Here is a 17631-nt window from a genome sequence, read left to right on the forward strand (position 1 = left end):
CTCTCTTGTCTGTTTGTGGTTTGGTGTAGTGAGGCGGCTTGAGTCCAGTATCCTTGTTTACTCTCTCTCTCTCTCTCTCTCTTCTCTCTCTCTCTCTCTCTCTCTCTCTCTCGCCGCGCGCACCAAACGGCGCATGGACAGATTATAAAATTTTATATACGTCGTAAAAATTCTCGTTTTGGCCGTGCATCCAGATAGAAGGGTTTTGGAAATGGTTTTAATGATGCCAATTCCTAGGTAGAAATAGTTTTGGAATGTTGTATCGGCAAGCTATTACCAATAAGTTTATAGTCTTGGGTTATCGTTGGAGAGAGAAGTAGGTATGTTCTCTTGAAGGTTTTACGAAAAGGTTTTTGGCCATTTGTTTTTATGCCATTTTTCTAAAGCGTTGACATGATAGGAATAGCTGCTAGATGTTGAGTTTTATATGGGTGGCCTCGGCCTTTATGCTATTAATTTTATGGCCGTACGATCGCAGACAATGTTTATTGATGTTTTCGGCATGGGTTTATAAGCTACCGTGCCCGAAAACCATTTATATTATGCTTTGCATAATGTACGGCCATAAGGTGTGACTGCTTTTGGCCAGAGAGCCTCGTCCTGGAGTCTTCTCCTTCCGTTTCCCTGGAACGGAGTCGATTCTGCGCTCACCCTTGGGCGCCTTCACCCCCGGCGGCCACACGCTGCTGCTGCTGCTGCTGCCGCTGCTTCCAGATTTTCTCCTCCGCCCTCCTCGAATTTTGCATTTCGGCCAAAAACGCATCTCCATCAAAAATGCTTTTCTTATCTCATAACTGACTATTGTTTTTTCTTCCTCCTCCCGCGAGTGTTCGTAATTCTAATTATCATGGATTCGTGTGCGCGCGTGCATGTGTGTTTACGTATGTGTGTGTGTGTGTATACGTGTGTGTGTGAGTGTGTGCGAGCGCGTGTGTGCTATACTTAACCCCCCGCCAGGAAGAAGGTTTTTATACGGATTGGAGAAATAATGATAATAAACGAGAGGCATTACACAAAAGGAACACCTCATTTGCATATCTTAATGAGAATGGTATAGGATACGTTGAATTTAATGTGAAAAATAAATGAAATTTTTGTGGGTGGCGAGCCCGACTATTTTTTACCCCGATAATATTTTTTTTTCTTTTCCCCTGTAAAGTAGGATTCTATTTTTGAGTCTAAGAAAATAGTTTGGGGAGAAGTGTTATGGCTATAGGAATGGAATAGCAGGTTTCTGATTTGTGGGTCGGAATGAGTTCCATTGTTCCCCATTGTTTTCGTTATTATGTCATTAAGAACGAACACGTTTTAGTTTATATCGCAGTTTTCAATAGGATTTGCAATTCGCCAAGGGAATTTATTATTCGTCTTCTTCGCCGACGAAGGGATTTATCTCTCTCTCTCTCTCCTCTCTCTCTCTCTCTCTCTCTCTCTCTCTCTTTCTTTACCAATTCACTCTGTCGAGTATAGAAGTTATAAATAAGATTATATATATATATATATATATATATATATATATATATATATGTATATGTATATGTATATGTATGTATGTATGTATGTATATTTCTTCGTGTTTTAATTCCGTGATTTGCCGGTGCTCGTGCCCAGAATTTTTTTTTTTTTTCTCCTTCTTCTTTTGCTGATTCTTCCATTCAAGTTCATAGTCTTTTGATTTGAAGTTCGACGCTCGGGTTACACATTTTTATTTACATATATTTTTTTCCCCCTGCCTGGCAATGCTGACACTCTTTGAATTTTATATTAATATTAATGAATATCCCTCGCGGCTTCTTTTCTTCGCAGACGTCCTAAGCGCACCGTGCTTTTTCAAAAGCGCCCGATTTCTTTCCCCGTGTACCAATACACTTTCTCTCTCTCTCTCTCTCTCTCACTCTCTCTCTCTCACACACACGTACACACGCACGCGCGCTGGCGAATGCAGATTTGTTTTTGTGTACACTGCAAATTGCGAATTCCACGCTTCACGTTATTGAAACCATCTTTTCACAAATTTAATATGTACTCTGACACAAAGATTTATGACTGACTTCATCAGCCGTGTTGGCATTATGATGTTTTATAGTCCAAGGGCGAAATGTCAGCGGCGAATTGTCATTTCCTCTTGTGTTGTCGTTCTGTCCATTATTCGCTATTGTAAGGACGTCTTTCAGTGCTTCATCTGCTCCATATATCCATCCCCCTCCCCCCCAGATCTATTCCTTGTCCTCATCATCCTCTTTCTCCGTTTTCCTTTTTCCTCACCTCCTCCTCATCTTCCTCTTCCTCCTCCACCACTTCATCCTCCTCCTCCTCCTCCTCCCCCACCCCCTCCTCTTCATCCTCTCTCTCTCCCTCCCCCCATCCCCATCCCGATAATCAGGACACTGCTCTGGGAGCTGATTTATATTTCAATTTATTTTCAGCCATTCATCTCAATGGAGCGTTAATGAAAATTTGTTTTTAGTTTACCCGTATTTTTCTATTAACTTGGTTTTGGCGGAATAATGAAAGTTGCCGACGCTGTTTTCTATCGATGTCGTTTTGTTTCTCGTTATTACGAATTCTCTTGCTTCCCCCCCTCCCTACCTCCCTCCCTCCCTCCCTTCTTCCATTCCTTCTCTTCTCCCTCCTTCCTAACCCCCCTCTCAGCCTTCTCCGCTGCTTCTATTCTTGTTTCTCCTGCTGTTCCTGAAAGCTGCTTATCCTCTGCTACTGCTACTTCTGCTGCTGTGTTTGCGTTTTGTGATTTTCAAAGTTTTAAGGGGGGAGCGGGGCGGGTTTTTGTTCTTCGGAGGATCCCTATTATTTCCGTTTCTTTCCGTTTCTTTTCTCTTTACACTTTTATATTATATATGAGAACAAAAGGTGGGCGTTTCTGCTAATTTAAATCTCTCTCTCTCTCTCTCTTCTCTCTCTCTCTCTCTCTCTCTCCTCTCTCAATGAAACGAAACGAGTTTAGGGGAATTTAATGTAGGTAGAGAGAGAGAGAGAGAGAGAGAGAGAGAATGCCTTAGGTTTCGAGAACGAGTTGATTTGTAAAAAGCAACTTCGAGAAAATGACAATTACGAAGTGCTCGATTTTTTTTGTCTTGTTTATAAACAGAAACCATTTTTTACATGTTCCCTTAATTATCCTAAATTCTAAGCCTCTCCCTCGCTTTCTAATGAGAGGAAAGATTGTGGAAAGGCGGTAATGGGGATAGTGATATGAATATCAGTTGGTGTGGTGGTGAAAGCCTCTCAACAAAAAATACCGAGGTTATACAAAAAAGAAATATGTTACGGGGGGGGGGGGGGGTGGAGTCATATTTAGGTTGGGGGGGGCGGGGGGAAGGGGAGCGGTGAGGTAGAGCAGTGAGAAGTAGATGTGTTGTGCCATTTCAGAGTAACGAAGACGAAGAGGTTGGAGGAGGAGGTGGAGGAGGAGGAGGAGAAAGACGGAGTCGGGTAGGTAAGAGTCCTGTTTGGGGGGGAGGGGGGTCATGGAATCTTTGGGTATCGGGCCGGGATAGGTTGGGGAGGTTGGTGGTGGTGGTGGTGAAGAGCCTTATAGTTATAGCGGAGTTATAAATTATTTGCCATTCCCGTATTTCAGACGTTTACGCGCTTTGCTTTAATTTTATGGATGTGCCGTTTGAAGAGTTTTCATGTGCTCCTCTCTCTCTCTCTCTCTCTCTCTCTCTCTCTCTCTCTCTCATGAAGCTGTATGCCAGACAGACGGTTACATATCGATGTGGTTTGGTTAGTCAGCTCCGCTTCTGCGAGCATAAGGTCGCCATTACTGATTAGGCCTAGACGTAATCGCCGTCTAAGCCTGCCTGTATACTTAACCTGCCTGTAATTGAAGTTAGGCCTATTGGGAGCCGAATCCAATATTTGAAAGACAGCTGAACAACAAAGGGGGAAGGAGGGATTGTGGATCATATTATTTTCGTTTTTTTATTATTATACTCCCTCTTAAATAGTGAAGTGTGTTGTAGTAAAGAGAATTGGCCTATGCCTCTGACAAACAGATTGAATTGAACGAGTTATATTTATTTTAGGCTTAATGGCATGGCCTTAAAAGCCTAACTTCTATGCATTTAGGCCTATAACGGTAGGTGCTCTGTCATCTTCTCCAGAACTGCATTCGAATGAGATAAAGTAGGCCCCTGGAATAGGTTAGGTTTAACTTTTTTCTTTCCTTAATCTGTTTGTGTCATATATAAACTCATTTTATAATCTGTTGTTGTTTTTCTCTTTTGGTGCTGTTTACTTGTTTGTTATATTACAGGTTTAAAGTTCTTCAAGTCATTTATTTCTGTAAAGTAAGTTTCTATAAGCCATTTACAAAATTCTATGCCTAGTCGTTTCTCTTCCTTGTGCAGGAGAACGTCAGTGCATATTTCCATATATTTAACGAATATTCTGTCATTCATTATTTAAGATATATATTGGTGAAAGAGAATTCTCTCTCTCTCTCTCTCTCTCTCTCTCTCTCTCTCTCTCTCTCTCTCTCTCTCTCTCTCTCCTTCCTCAGCCGTCAGTAGATGTGCGCCGTGTGCCGAGCGGTAAACAACTTTAATGGCATTCTGAGTAGGCTTTACTTCATTGTTATTCGTCCTGTATGTGTTTTAAATATATTATATTCTTGACGTGTTGTTGGCATTTTTAGCGCGTAGCAAATATGTAAATGGAAATGAATCCTTGAGCGATACATGAATGCTCCAAAGCTAATGATGGGATTTAAAGGCATCTTTTTAGCATTTGCTCCACCTACCATTTCATGCCTACTCCGTACTGCTTGATTATGCGCGTCTGTCTGTCTGTTCGTCTTTGTGTGTGTCTTTGATTATGTACGGGCTTGCGCATATTTTGGACATCATTCTGAAATCAGATCCAAAAGTTATTATTTTTTTCAGTAGCGTTTGGAGTTTCAATGCGGCGTCCTCTCTCTCTCTCTCTCTCTCTCTCTCTCTCTCTCTCTCTCTCTCTCTCTCTCTCTCTCTCTCTCCTTTTCAATCCCAAGAGTTGTTTGGGAAGTTTCGCTTTTCGAACATTTTATAATAGGCTCGTCTTTCTCCGCAGTTACCCTGAAACCAGAGATATTTACTTTAAGACAACTGGTGAAACTTTATATCTTTTTAGTTCTCGGAAGATAAAGGAGAGAGAGAGAGAGAGAGAGAGAGACCTCTTGTATGACGAACGCTAAAACTGAGAAGGGGATGGATGGAAACTTCGATGCCAGTTAGTTATTTCGTCCGTCGCCTACCTATCCTATCCATGTCCCCTCCCTACACCCCTATCTTTCCCTTCCCTATTCCCCTCCCCTCCCCACGAGACCCCCCTCTCCCTTACATACTGATGTATACTTATGTTAGATACCACAGCTCGCTTCTGAATTCAGCGATTCTATAACGTATTGCGGGGGGTTGGTTTGTCGATGTGGTGTGTCGCGTACCCGTTTGCATTATTTTTCCCCGAAATGCTTCTCTCTCTCTCTCTCTCTCTCTCTCTCTCTCTCTCTCTCTCTCTCTCTCGGTCGTTCGCGTGTCCATTAAACTCCGTCCCCTTGACCTCACCTGTCCATGGAGGCATCAAAAAAGGCGTTTATTTACGTGTCTCGGGTGTTCTTAAGAAGTGCGAATAGCTGGTTTATAATTATATTTTGGGTAAGTTTTAAGAGTAGCTCGGGGATATGGACTTTGGGGGCGGGCCCAGGGGGGGTGGGGGGTGGGGGGGTTGGTGAAGAGGGGAATACTGAGAGATAGATAGATAATGGGGGTGGCATTGTTGGAAAGGGAGGGGGTTGGGTGGGGCAGGGTATGGCGGCGGGGTTTGTAGGGGGGGGGGGGTATGAAGTGGAAACAGGCTGGGGTGCGCAACCTTCGCTCACGTTTTATGGGCGTCTGGCCTTTGTGTTTTTTAATTTCAGATAGTAAAGCGCCGCATAAAATGAATAATAATCAGGGGCCCAATGTAAATGGGGTTCCCTGTTTATTCTATAATATAAAAGGAGGGCTTGGAGGGTAACCGAGGGAGGGGTGGGAATCAAGGGAACGTGTAAGTCTTGAAGGAGGAGGGGCCCCGGAGGAGGGGAAGGAGGGGGAGCGGTGGAGAATTCAGTGGGTGGGTTGGTGGGGGGGGGGGGAGCGAGCCCTCCAAGCATAGACTTAGTGAGAGGGGAGGGGGAAATGATGATTAAGGTAAGCCGAAAAAGGGGTGTGGAAGATAAGATTAGTCGGGGAAGGAATTCATATGGATTATTTTTGTAAGAAAATAGATATGAAGAAACTAGAAATTAGCATTATTTTTGTTAGGGATCCCGTGATTTGGCCGGGGGTTGGTCAGATTAGTTAATTGTATCAGAACAGAAATTGGAAGTACGATGCTGGTGGCTTCAAGGTGAATTCCGGTTTCTAGGAACTGGAAGAATCGATGGACGTTTTTATTTTCATTTGTTAATTGCGTCGGTTTTTATCATCGTTTTAATTTTTTTTTCCTGGGTCACCTGCATTAAAGGGTGCATAACCTAGTTTTGTTGGTACAATTCTAGCCTGACTTTGGTACGCATAGCCTAGTTTTGTTGGTACAATGCTAGCGTCTTTTAGCCTGACTTTCATATGCTTGCTTCGGGCGATTAGTGACCCAGGTCCGTTCCCCTTGCCAAACTGTCCCAAAGCGCTGTCAGTCACATTTCCATCCCTAGTAGAATTCACGGTGAGATCATGGCAGGACAGTATTGCAAATAGTATATGCTTTACCTCCGAATTAGTAGATAGCAAATGAGTGCCTGTGTGTTCCCTACGTGATCAACTGCAAAGACCAGCTTCTTCGTAGTCCTCTATTCGCGCCGTGCGATGGATATACGACAAGTGTTTGTTATGGCGCAGCCCGGAAAAGTGGTGGAGAGGGAAGCGGTGTGTGAGGGAAAGGATCTCAAATAACTTCCAAAAGTAGCCATTATCGGGTGCGAAAAGAGAGAAATGTTTGGGGAAGGAGAAAAGTTGAGAACACTGGATTACAGGTTAGGAACTATCACCTCTTACCTCATCTCCTCTCTCTCTCTCTCTCTCTCTCTCTCTTCTCTCTCTCTCTCTCTCTTAGTCCACTTTCTTTAGTTTGCCAACGGGAAAACGGAGCTATGAAGTAAGTAAAATTGATATTAGGTGAGGGACGTTTTATTGTTATAATAGAGAAATTCTATGGGTCGATGTATAATGTTGATTTTTATTGAGGAACAAATGCCTTATGAGAAAAATGAAGTGGTGTGAGCAAAAGTCAGTGAAACTGCTTTTATGAAATAAACTATAATAAGATATATGTGATTCGTTTAATTCATAACTGCGCACTTAGTGCAGTGCTTGAGGTGAGGACACCTCCATAGTCCTTAAGGGAAAATGACTTTATTTACAGTGCATATTTGAAAATAAATTATGCAAATTTTTTTCGTATTGACTGACACAAAGGAATTCAGTACATCAGCGCTGGAAATAAAACGTGTTAATATTTGGTGATTGATGTTCTCTGTTCTATTGCACAAGTTTTCATTGTGTGTACACGCACGATGTTTGTTGAGACTTATCTTCGTTTTCACATTTTATAATTACATAATAGCTTGTATCTTGAAGAGAAAGCATGCCTTATTACACTGTATTTTAAAGCCTGTTTATTGCCTGAAACTGTACGTGATTAGTTTTCTCATTTCCTTCGAGCGGTTATCTTTTGATATGCTTTGTTATTTTTTTAATCAGTTTATCATTTTGAAATCAGCATACCCGTTCTTTAAACATGTTACCTTTCTCTCTCTCTCTCTCTCTCTCTCTCTCTCTCTCTCTCTCTCTCTCTCTCTCTCTCTCTCTCTCTCTCTTTCCTTCCTTTCGTCTTTCGAGCAGTCTTTTTCATCACCGCTGTTTCGCATTGTAGTATTTCTCTCTCGGCGACCATCATGAGCTTTGGGTATCGAGTCTATATAAACAACCTGAACGTTTTATTCCGTACTTAAAGGTTCACTAAACGTATAATAATATCTCTCATAAAAATAGCCCCATCAAGCGTGCTCTGGAGGTCCCGCTCCTGACGAAGAATAATAAACTTTAACGATCAATTTGAAAATAAACGTCTAAAACAAAAATTACGTTTATGAGTCGTCGTTTCTGGCACCTCGTATTTTTTGGGAGGAGTTCCCTTTTCCTCCTCCTCCTCCTCCTCTCTCTCTCTCTCTCTCTCTCTCTCTCTCTCTCTCTCTCTCTCTTTCCTCTTTTTTGCTGTTCTTCAGGGGTTAATAGAGGTGATAGCGCAAAATAAACAAGGCTAAGAGACCCACAGATATAAAAAAAAAAAATAGGTTGGTCTGGACGAAAGGATGATAATTTTTACTCTTTCGAGCCTTCAGGAGTTACAGGCAGCGGGAAAGAGAGAGAAAAAAATGAATAAATAACCAAAATTCTAATGGAAATAGACAACGAACTGGCACCCCACGTTTATGACCATATCCGCTGTGAAGAATTTTTTCATTATGCATAAATGTAAGTCATTATTCATCCGTAGTTGATGTGTAATGTAATGTGCTCGGGTGGGTTAGTTTTGTTTTGTGAGGGGGAATGGAGGGAGGCGGAAGTGGGTGGGTGGTGGGAGGAGGATGGGAGGGTATTTAGGAAGGGAGGGAGGGAGGGAGAGGGAAATATTATTTAAATCTCGTTAGATGGGGCAGTTTTGCAACCCCTTTACTAACCTCCCCAATGCACCATTTCCCCCATCGAAACCCCCTCCCTTTTCCCCTCCACTCCTCCATCTACTAAACGACCTCCTATCATCTGCCGAATGGGGGGAATGTTATTAGTAAGAAAAATGTTAGAATAAAGATTAATGTTTTATATGAAGCGCTTTAGACACAAAGTTGTCAAGTAAAGTCGAGTTCTAATGGTTCCGGCCCAGATCACTCCTCGATGTCTTCTCGTGATGAAGAATTAACTATTAAAAGTGGACGTTAGGTGGAATTAACTTCATGATAATTCTGTAAGAGAACTTTTATGTATACATGTATATACATACAGATCTATATCATAAAATTGTGTGTATATCACATTACCGCGATTCATATACATACATCGAGCTACTGATGTCCTTTAATATCTATAATTCGCTCTACCTCGGAATTAATATCTTTTCATATATGTTAACCGAAGGGGAATTTTTTAGTCGATATGAAATTCGTCGGCTCACGGGCGCGAACCATCGAACCAACAAATTTAGGATTGTTCGCGCCTTCGGTTAACATATATGAAAATATATTAATTCCGAGGTAGAGCTAATTAGATATTAAAGGACATTTGTAGCTCGATGAATACACACACACACACACACACACACACACATATATATATATATATAATATAATATATATATATGTGTGTGTGTGTGTGTGTATATCTATATATATATATATGTGTATATATATATATATATATGTGTGTGTGTGTGTGTGTGTGTGTATATATATGTGTATATATATATATATATATATATATATATATATATATATATATTGTAAGGTATGGTATTTGTTGGAAGGGCCTAATTCGGGAAGGGATGAGAGAGGGAAGCAGATACGGTTTGTAATTATTAGATGATTTTTTTTTTTAAAACTTTTTATTTTATTTTTTTTTTCCCATCATTTACGTGCCAGATGTGTCCGGGATTACAGACGATTTTGTTCATTCGATATATATGCATTTTTCAAGTGGACATAATTTAGCGTGGATCATTATTATTATTATTATTATCATCATCATCATCATAATTATTTCGGAATTGTATTTTTCTCTTTGGAAATTGCTGATTCATGTCCGCTTTGGAATTTTTTTTATATTCATTTTTTCGGGGCCGTCATTTTCGTTTTATATTTTTTATGAGAGTGTGAGTCGAATGGTTAGCGTTAAATATGTTTTTCATGTGCTGTATTTCGGATTCAATTTTTTTGTCCTCTTGTATTTTTAAGCGAGTGTATTTTGGTGATAACTAAATTTCGCGAGCGTTTGTTTTTGACGTATTCTTGTTTTCTACGCGTATTTACTGGCTAGTGTTATTTTCGCTTACTCGAGGAGTAAACTTACAAACTAATTTGTTGTTATTGTGGGGGGGGGGGGGGGGGGGTGGGGGGGGGGGGGTGGGGGGGGGGGGGGGGGGGGGGGGGGCGCTAGGAAATGTGTATGGAAGAACCTAAAAAGGTCTGAAAAGGTGTTTCGCTTAGAGTGGAAAAGACATGAATTTCAGGATATGATATTTATGATTTATTTATTAGAATGAAAATGTAAAACAACATATAATGTGCATGTTGAATAGTGCAGAAAAAAATATTTCTAATAAAATATAGCGTATATATTTTAATTTTCGTTTGTGAAAAAACAAGGCTTTGTTTTACCGTCGATTTAGCACGTTTTTATTTACTTTAAAAGTTTGGAATATAATGTTTACAACTTACGTACGTGAGAGGGAAAAATCTTGCACGCGTCCCGAATAAGCTGGAGGTCGGATCACCTCTTGTTTTCTCTACTTGCCTAGTTTCTGATGTGCTTGTTCAATAATCCTTAAAGTTTGTGTGTGTGTATTATTATATGCTTTGATTTAATTTTGATTGGCAAAAAAATATAAATAATTACCAGGTCTAAGTTTGTATAAGTAATTTTCAAACATCTTACGCGCATAGTTACAGGACATTGCACTATAACATCAGTAAATAAATGTCAAGTTAGGCCCACCATGCAGATAAAAGTGAAATGACAGTGCAGTAATGTCTGTTGGTTTAGGCTTTAAGGAAATTAATGAACTCATGAAAATACCCATATGTCACGCACACAAAATAACTCATTGCCTATTTACAAACAATATTTTATTTTCCAACACGGGCGGTAATTTGAAATTACCATTTGCAGCCCGATAATTTATACATATGTCTATCGCTACAACGGAGCAAATTATCACTCTCATAATTTCAGCGGCTATATCCTTTTTTAGCATCGTTTAATACTCATAAATGGCCTAATTACGCCACCCATAAATCTGAATTATATGCATTTGCCAAAACGTGTTGTCTGTAATCAGTCAAATGGTAATGGTCGATTGATTATCTTACCTAATTATGAATGTTACAAGTTTCCCAAAATATATACGTGGGCTTTGTGGTACAATGTGACCAGGGTGAAATAGCAGTTTCTTTTAATAGTATATTATATATATATATATATATATATATTTATATGTATAATGTATATAATATATACTATATATATAATGATATATCAATATATATCTATACATTAATATCTATACATGTATATGTTATATATCTATGTGTGTGTCTTATGTATCTATGTATATATGCATACATGCATTCACATACAACAGTAATGAATTTGTTAGGAAGACCATGATATCTTTTAAACTGAGCAGGTTTCAAAAGGTTTCCCTAATGCAGTCGTAATTAAGGCATCGAATATATTTAGAATTGAAACGGTTGAATCAAACGTCCGTCCCTAGATTATACAAGGAAACAGACGAGCACACGCACACACAAACAGACAAACACTCAGACATTTCTAGTAATCACTATCTCCTCTTCCTCCTTCCCTCCCCCTCCCCCCCCTCCTTGTGTGGGCATAAAATGCCAAAATAATTTAAATGCCAAAGTCGTTCCTTTTAAGACTCATTATATAGCCTCTGTCTCCATTAAAAGGGCTTTATAATCACTCTTTAATATAGCTTTATAGATCTTTTAACCCTTATAAAGAAGTTCGTGGAACTTTATTTTCGAATTAGATGCTTTGTTTTTGGGACGAAGCTTTTAAGACTAAAACTCTCTCTCTCTCTCTCTCTCTCTCTCTCTCTCTCTCTCTCTATTCTTACGATGGGTCTGAGATGCTATAAGTTTCAGACATTACAAAGAAGCTTTCATTTTGTTGAATTGTTATTTTGTCATGGCTTCCTTTTTCTTTCAGTGCAACAAAGAAATACTGAGGCAGTATTCGGCTTCATTTGAAAATATGATTCCGCAAAAGTTGTCGGAGGAACTCAGATATTTCATCAATTTAATCTTCGAATACGTTTCTTCAGAGCGGAAAAGCGTTGAGAGAGAGAGAGAGCAGTGGAAGATTTAAGTTATCGTGTTAAATTGTGGCTGGCAAAGTTTGCTTAAAGAAAAAAAAAATACAATGCAATGTATAGTTTTATTTTATCGAAGACAATGACTTTTGAAACCTTTCTGAATGACATGTTCATTTTACATACATTATGTATGTTCAGCATTTACGAATGCAAATCATCTCAGTGATTACGGGCTATATATATAAATGCACGGAAAACCGAATTGTCGTAATGCGTTGATACAAGAATTCAAAAATATCCCCGTTTTCAATTCATATAATTTACTGAGGCGACTAAACTTGTTGGCAGGTTTGGATTATGGAGGGTAAACCCCCCCCCCCCCCCCCCACCCCCCCCCCCCCCCCCCCACCCCCCCCCCCATAAACGTTGCTAAACCATGTCCATTATTTTCTGTGTCATCGATATTTGCATTCGGCATTGCAATGGTTAAAAAGCTTTTGACAGAGGATACCATTTTCAGCTGAATTAGAAAAGATAGCTGGTCACTTGTGACATAAAAAGAAAATTATATCCTGATAGTCAGTTCGCCTCGAGTTGTACAAGTTGTTGTGATCGTTGCAATTATGTGTCATTTTAAAAGAAATAAAATGAATGGTCGTATGATTTTTACAATCAGCTTGGGTCGTTGCAGAATCTATTGACGTACTATTAGATGTTCGTAGTTCTCGGACTTCAGATTACATTCCAAATACTAATTACCTTGATTTCGCTGAATCGTTGTTAAGTATTTTTGGTAACAAACTTAGCGAGTTTAAAGTTAAAAAAAAAAAAAATCTGAGTATTGAGGCACAAACTAAATCCTGTTGACATTTGAAAAAAAATTTCTTTAAGCGGTATTTTTTCCAGGTTTTCTAGGAATTATGTAGCATATTCCTTGGAAGACTGGTAGGAATTCAAAGAACTCTGAGAGAGAGACAGAGAGAGAGAGAGAGAGGGTGAGGGGCGCTGATAGAGAGGTGCACCCAGTTTTCTTAGAAGTATTGCGTCATTGCCTTCCAACCTAGGAAGAGGTTACCATAGCAACCGGACGCTAAGGATTGTTCCTTGGTTCTTGCCTTGCTTCTTTAGCGTCACATAAATGTTGCGAGAATACCACTTGTCTAGAGAGAGAGAGAGAAGAGAGAGAGACGTCGGGGAATTATGTAACGATTCGTGTTAGTTGGAAGTGCTTGTGAGCTGGCTATTATCGGCGAACGTTTATAGACCTGGAAATCGTGAAAGAAATATTTTTTATAGTGTACGAATTTGATTTAATAAAACCAGTTGCTTGTGACGAGAGAGAGAGAGAGAGAGAGAGAGAGGAGAGAGAGAGAGAGAGAGGAGCTGGAATTGGTAGTGCTGTGTTGTTGTGTACAGATATTCAAGTAGGGCGGTATTCTGGTTGCGGATGAAAATGATCCTTTGATATTTGCTCTTTTTAGAATGTCATGATACTCTTCACTCCGTCAACACTGGGCAATCTACTAAATTCTGTCTGTTCCTTCGTGTGCATTGTCTACTATTTTCTAGTTGTTGTTGTTATTGTTTGCGTATTGTGTTGTACAATTTTATTTTCGTCTCCTATTGTACAATTTTATTTTCGTCTCCTACGATTTTTTTTTTTTTTTTTTCAAGAAAAGAGATGATAGCGGTCGTGTTCAGAACCAGATATAAAAAGAATTTTGATGTGGTTCAACATATGTTATCCATAATAGCGTGACTCTCAAAAAAATATATTTTTTATTATTTTATTATAGATACTGTTAACGGTGGTCAATATTCGCCTGTGAGTCTTTTTTTAAAAAAAAATCCCTATCGTCACATCCTGATAATATAATAATTTAATTTTTTTTACTGCATTCTTGAAGAAATGAAAGTAGCGCAAATAATAGAGGACGAGAAAAAGAGGGGCGGGGGGAGGGGAGAAATGACAGCCGAAAGAACGGAACTGAAAGAAAATCGAATAAAGAGAAGGTTAACGCCGAGGCAACTGCAAGTATTGTGGTAATGCAGCTTGTTACGAAAAATACGACACCACCGCCCCTCCTGCATTCGGCGGTGAGATAAAGTCCGCGTTCTTCGATGGTTATTTCGACTCATAAATCACTTGTAATTTCCTTATTAAGTATTGGTTTCCACTTCTTTCGCGGGGAAGGGGAGGGGGGAAGGGGGAGCCCAGGGAAGCAATGTATCGGATGGGCTCCCCTTCCGGGGGCATACTAACTACGTGTTCCTAGTTCATGGGTCTTTCGAAATTTTATTTCTATCTCGTATTTTGGTTATATGAGAGAGAGAGAGAGAGAGAGAGAGAGAGAGAGAGAGAGAGAGAGAGAGAGGGGGCGCTTTTAACATTATTTTACAGTGCATCTGTTTGGATTGATTTGTGTCATTTATCTTACCTAGCATGTTTTAGACCATTTTTTTTTTGTAATTGTCATGTTTTTTCGTCTTTGTCTGTTGGTGTCCGGTAGTAGTGAATTAATTAAAATTTTTCCTTAAATGTCATGGTTCATGAACCAAAGCATGTTCGCGTTCTTTTATTATTATTATTATTATTATTATTATTATTATTATTATTATTATTATTATTATTATTATTATTATTATTTTACTGTTTTGTTAATCCTTTTCCGTTGTTTTGTTATCGTCTCTGAGGTTTATCTTTGTTTTTTTTTATTTCATTTTATTTGATTTAAACCTTAAACAATCAGTCTTATTGTATGCCATTTAATTGTTCCTTATTTTATTGTTCCTTATTTTTTTCTCATTTGCTGATAACGAATTATTCAAGGTGATTGTATGCTTATTTATACACATACATGTACACCCACACATGTACCGCGTGTATACATTAAGTGCGTTTCCGTTATTTCAGTGATGATGTGTAAATGAGAAATTGGGTACAATTTATTTGATAGACGAATCAATGACTTCTTCGATTTCAGATGCATTAGTGTCAGCGTTTTACACTCTACATATATATATATATATATATATATATATATATATATATATATATATATATATATATATATATATGTATGTATGTATGTATGCATATATATATATGTCTATATATATATATATAGATATATATTTCAATTTTACTCGTATTTTAATATACTTTCCATAATTCGACCAAATCGTCGGTGGCGAGCGGTGAAGATTAAATTTTTACCTGATTTCTGTTGGATGGCTGTTCGCTATCTGTGCCCCTTCTTTGTTGTAAACAGAGGAAAAATGAAATAAGAGCGACGAAAATAAGACCTTATTTGCATAAGAACCGTTTCGAGACTGACGTCACTCGGTAAGGAAATCCTTTCGCTAGTTTTCTGAGTAGATTTAAGATTGTGATCTGTCAGATATGATGAATGCACTGCAGTTATTCAATATGTCTTGGAGTGATTATTCTGTTTGTTTTTTCATTTCACTCTTTTGTGCTTTCATTTTTTTTTCTTTTCAAATTTCGAACAGCGTTCGTTTCGATTTCGTTTTTGTTTTTCTTTTATTTTTTTTCTGTGCATTAGGTTTCAGTCAGTGGGTTAAGAATGTCAATATATTAATGATGTTGATCCCAGGTTTATGTAATTGGTTAGTATTACAGGAAATATTTGAATATATGTATTGTATATGTGCAAGGTTTTCTTTTCCACTTTTGTATATTAGTGTTCATAGTGAAAGTGTTTTTTTAGAAAGATAGAAGACTAGGAAAGCTCAGGGCGGAAATAGACGCTATCAAAGTGTGATTAAAAATTGAATTGATGTGTTTATAATTCATATTAACGGAAAGTTACTTGACAAACCGAACGTCATTGAAAAAGTCTTTATATTACCGAGGAACTCACATTGTTGAACGTCATATTACTCCCACGGGATGAAGTATCAGAACAGTTATGGTATGACTCTTTAATCCAAAGGAAGGCAGTTTAAATTGGGAGTGTTAGATACAGGATAGTTTTCCGTCTCTTCAGTTGCACTGCTTGAACGCATCCTGAAATAAGAGTCAAGTACTCCCCCCAATTTTCTTTCGGCATTCTTTTAAGAAGTACGAACCCAAGGATGTTTTGATTACAACCTGAACTACACAGGAGAGTCCGTTGGAAAATGCTTCGTGTTTATACAGAGACTTGGGTTTAAGTATTTGGGATCTTTTGTTAACGCTGGAGGAGTATGGAAGAAGAATAAAACATCGGTACAGGCAGGCTGGAACAACTGGAGAGCGGCCTCAGGAGTTCTTTGTGACAAAGAGTGCCGCTTAGGTTAAAAAGGAGATTCACAAGACGGTGGTAAGAACAGCAATGCTGTATGGTACGGAAACAGCAAGCATGAGAAAGCGAAGCAGAAGAAGATGGATGTGGCAGAAATGAGAATGCTTAGGTGGATGTCTGGGTAACAACGAGTGGATAGGATCAGAAATGACTACATAAGGGGTCAACTAAGGTGGTGGAAGTATCAAAGAAAGTGCAGGAGGGGAGGCTGAGATGGTATGGACACCTGTTGAGGAGAGATGAGGACCACGCTGGGAGACATACTATGGGGTGGAGGTGCAAGGAAGAAGAAAAAGAGGGAGACCAAGAAAGAGATGGAAGGACTGTGTGAGAGGAGACTTAAATGAGAAGGGAATTGATGACGGCAGAAGCACAAGATAGAAATGGATGAAACGGCTCATCCGAAACGGCGACCCCACCATATAAAAATGGGAACAAGCTGGGAAGAAGAAGAAGAAGAAGATTGGGATTTTGGAGAAATCTATAGGAATTGGAATTTGAGAGAAAAAGCGGAAGCATAAGGAATGTTCAGTGTATTCGTATTATTAGGATGTTTATTATTCAATTAGTCGTAGAGTTTCATAGTGCCGAAGATCTTTTACTAAGGTTCAGTCCTAGTTAGTGAACACGATAATTACCAACATACTGATTTTTATGCATGTTACTGGTTGTAATTTCGAAGAAATGGCAAATAAAAAAACATATAATGGCATCAGAACAGTTGAAATAACGAAGAATTGCAAATAGATAAAGGAGCATGTTAACATATGCGTTAGTCCAGTTGAAATTTTGAAGAAATACCAAATAAATATTAGGCATAAATAGTTAGGTTTGGTCCCTGCTCAAAGATTTCGCAGAATTGTCAAAAGAGATATAAAGATTCGTACAAATAAGGTTTGAAAGCAACGTGAAGAAGGACCAGTTACACAATGACCTGCCATTTTTCAGGCACCTTTAGCAAATGCCAATGCTCCCAAGAGGATGAGTGAGTGTCCTTAGTGTATATACTACATATTGCATAGGGCTTAATGTTCAGAAATCCCGCGATCGTCGAGTAGTACAAGTCATGAAGATTGGCTCAAAACGCCTTCCCAACATAAGCCAAAGACCTTCACCACCCCCCTCCCCCTACCCCTTCCCTCCTTTCCCCTTTTGTTCTTCCTTTTAAAGCTTTTGATGTGGAATTGGTCTCGGCGAGGTGACAGTAGTCCGATGGAGGACATATTGTTTATGGTTGTGT

At 39.0% G+C, this 17631-nt stretch overlaps 1 protein-coding gene across 1 annotated transcript in view; it reads left to right on the forward strand.

Moving 5' to 3' along the window:
* The window catches only part of LOC135219172 (protein piccolo-like), a 478963-nt gene that overhangs the window by 221802 nt on the left and 239530 nt on the right, over nt 1-17631 (forward strand).

The sequence above is a fragment of the Macrobrachium nipponense genome, chromosome 1 (genome assembly GCF_015104395.2).
Source record: "Macrobrachium nipponense isolate FS-2020 chromosome 1, ASM1510439v2, whole genome shotgun sequence".
Classification (NCBI taxonomy): Eukaryota; Metazoa; Arthropoda; class Malacostraca; order Decapoda; family Palaemonidae; genus Macrobrachium; species Macrobrachium nipponense.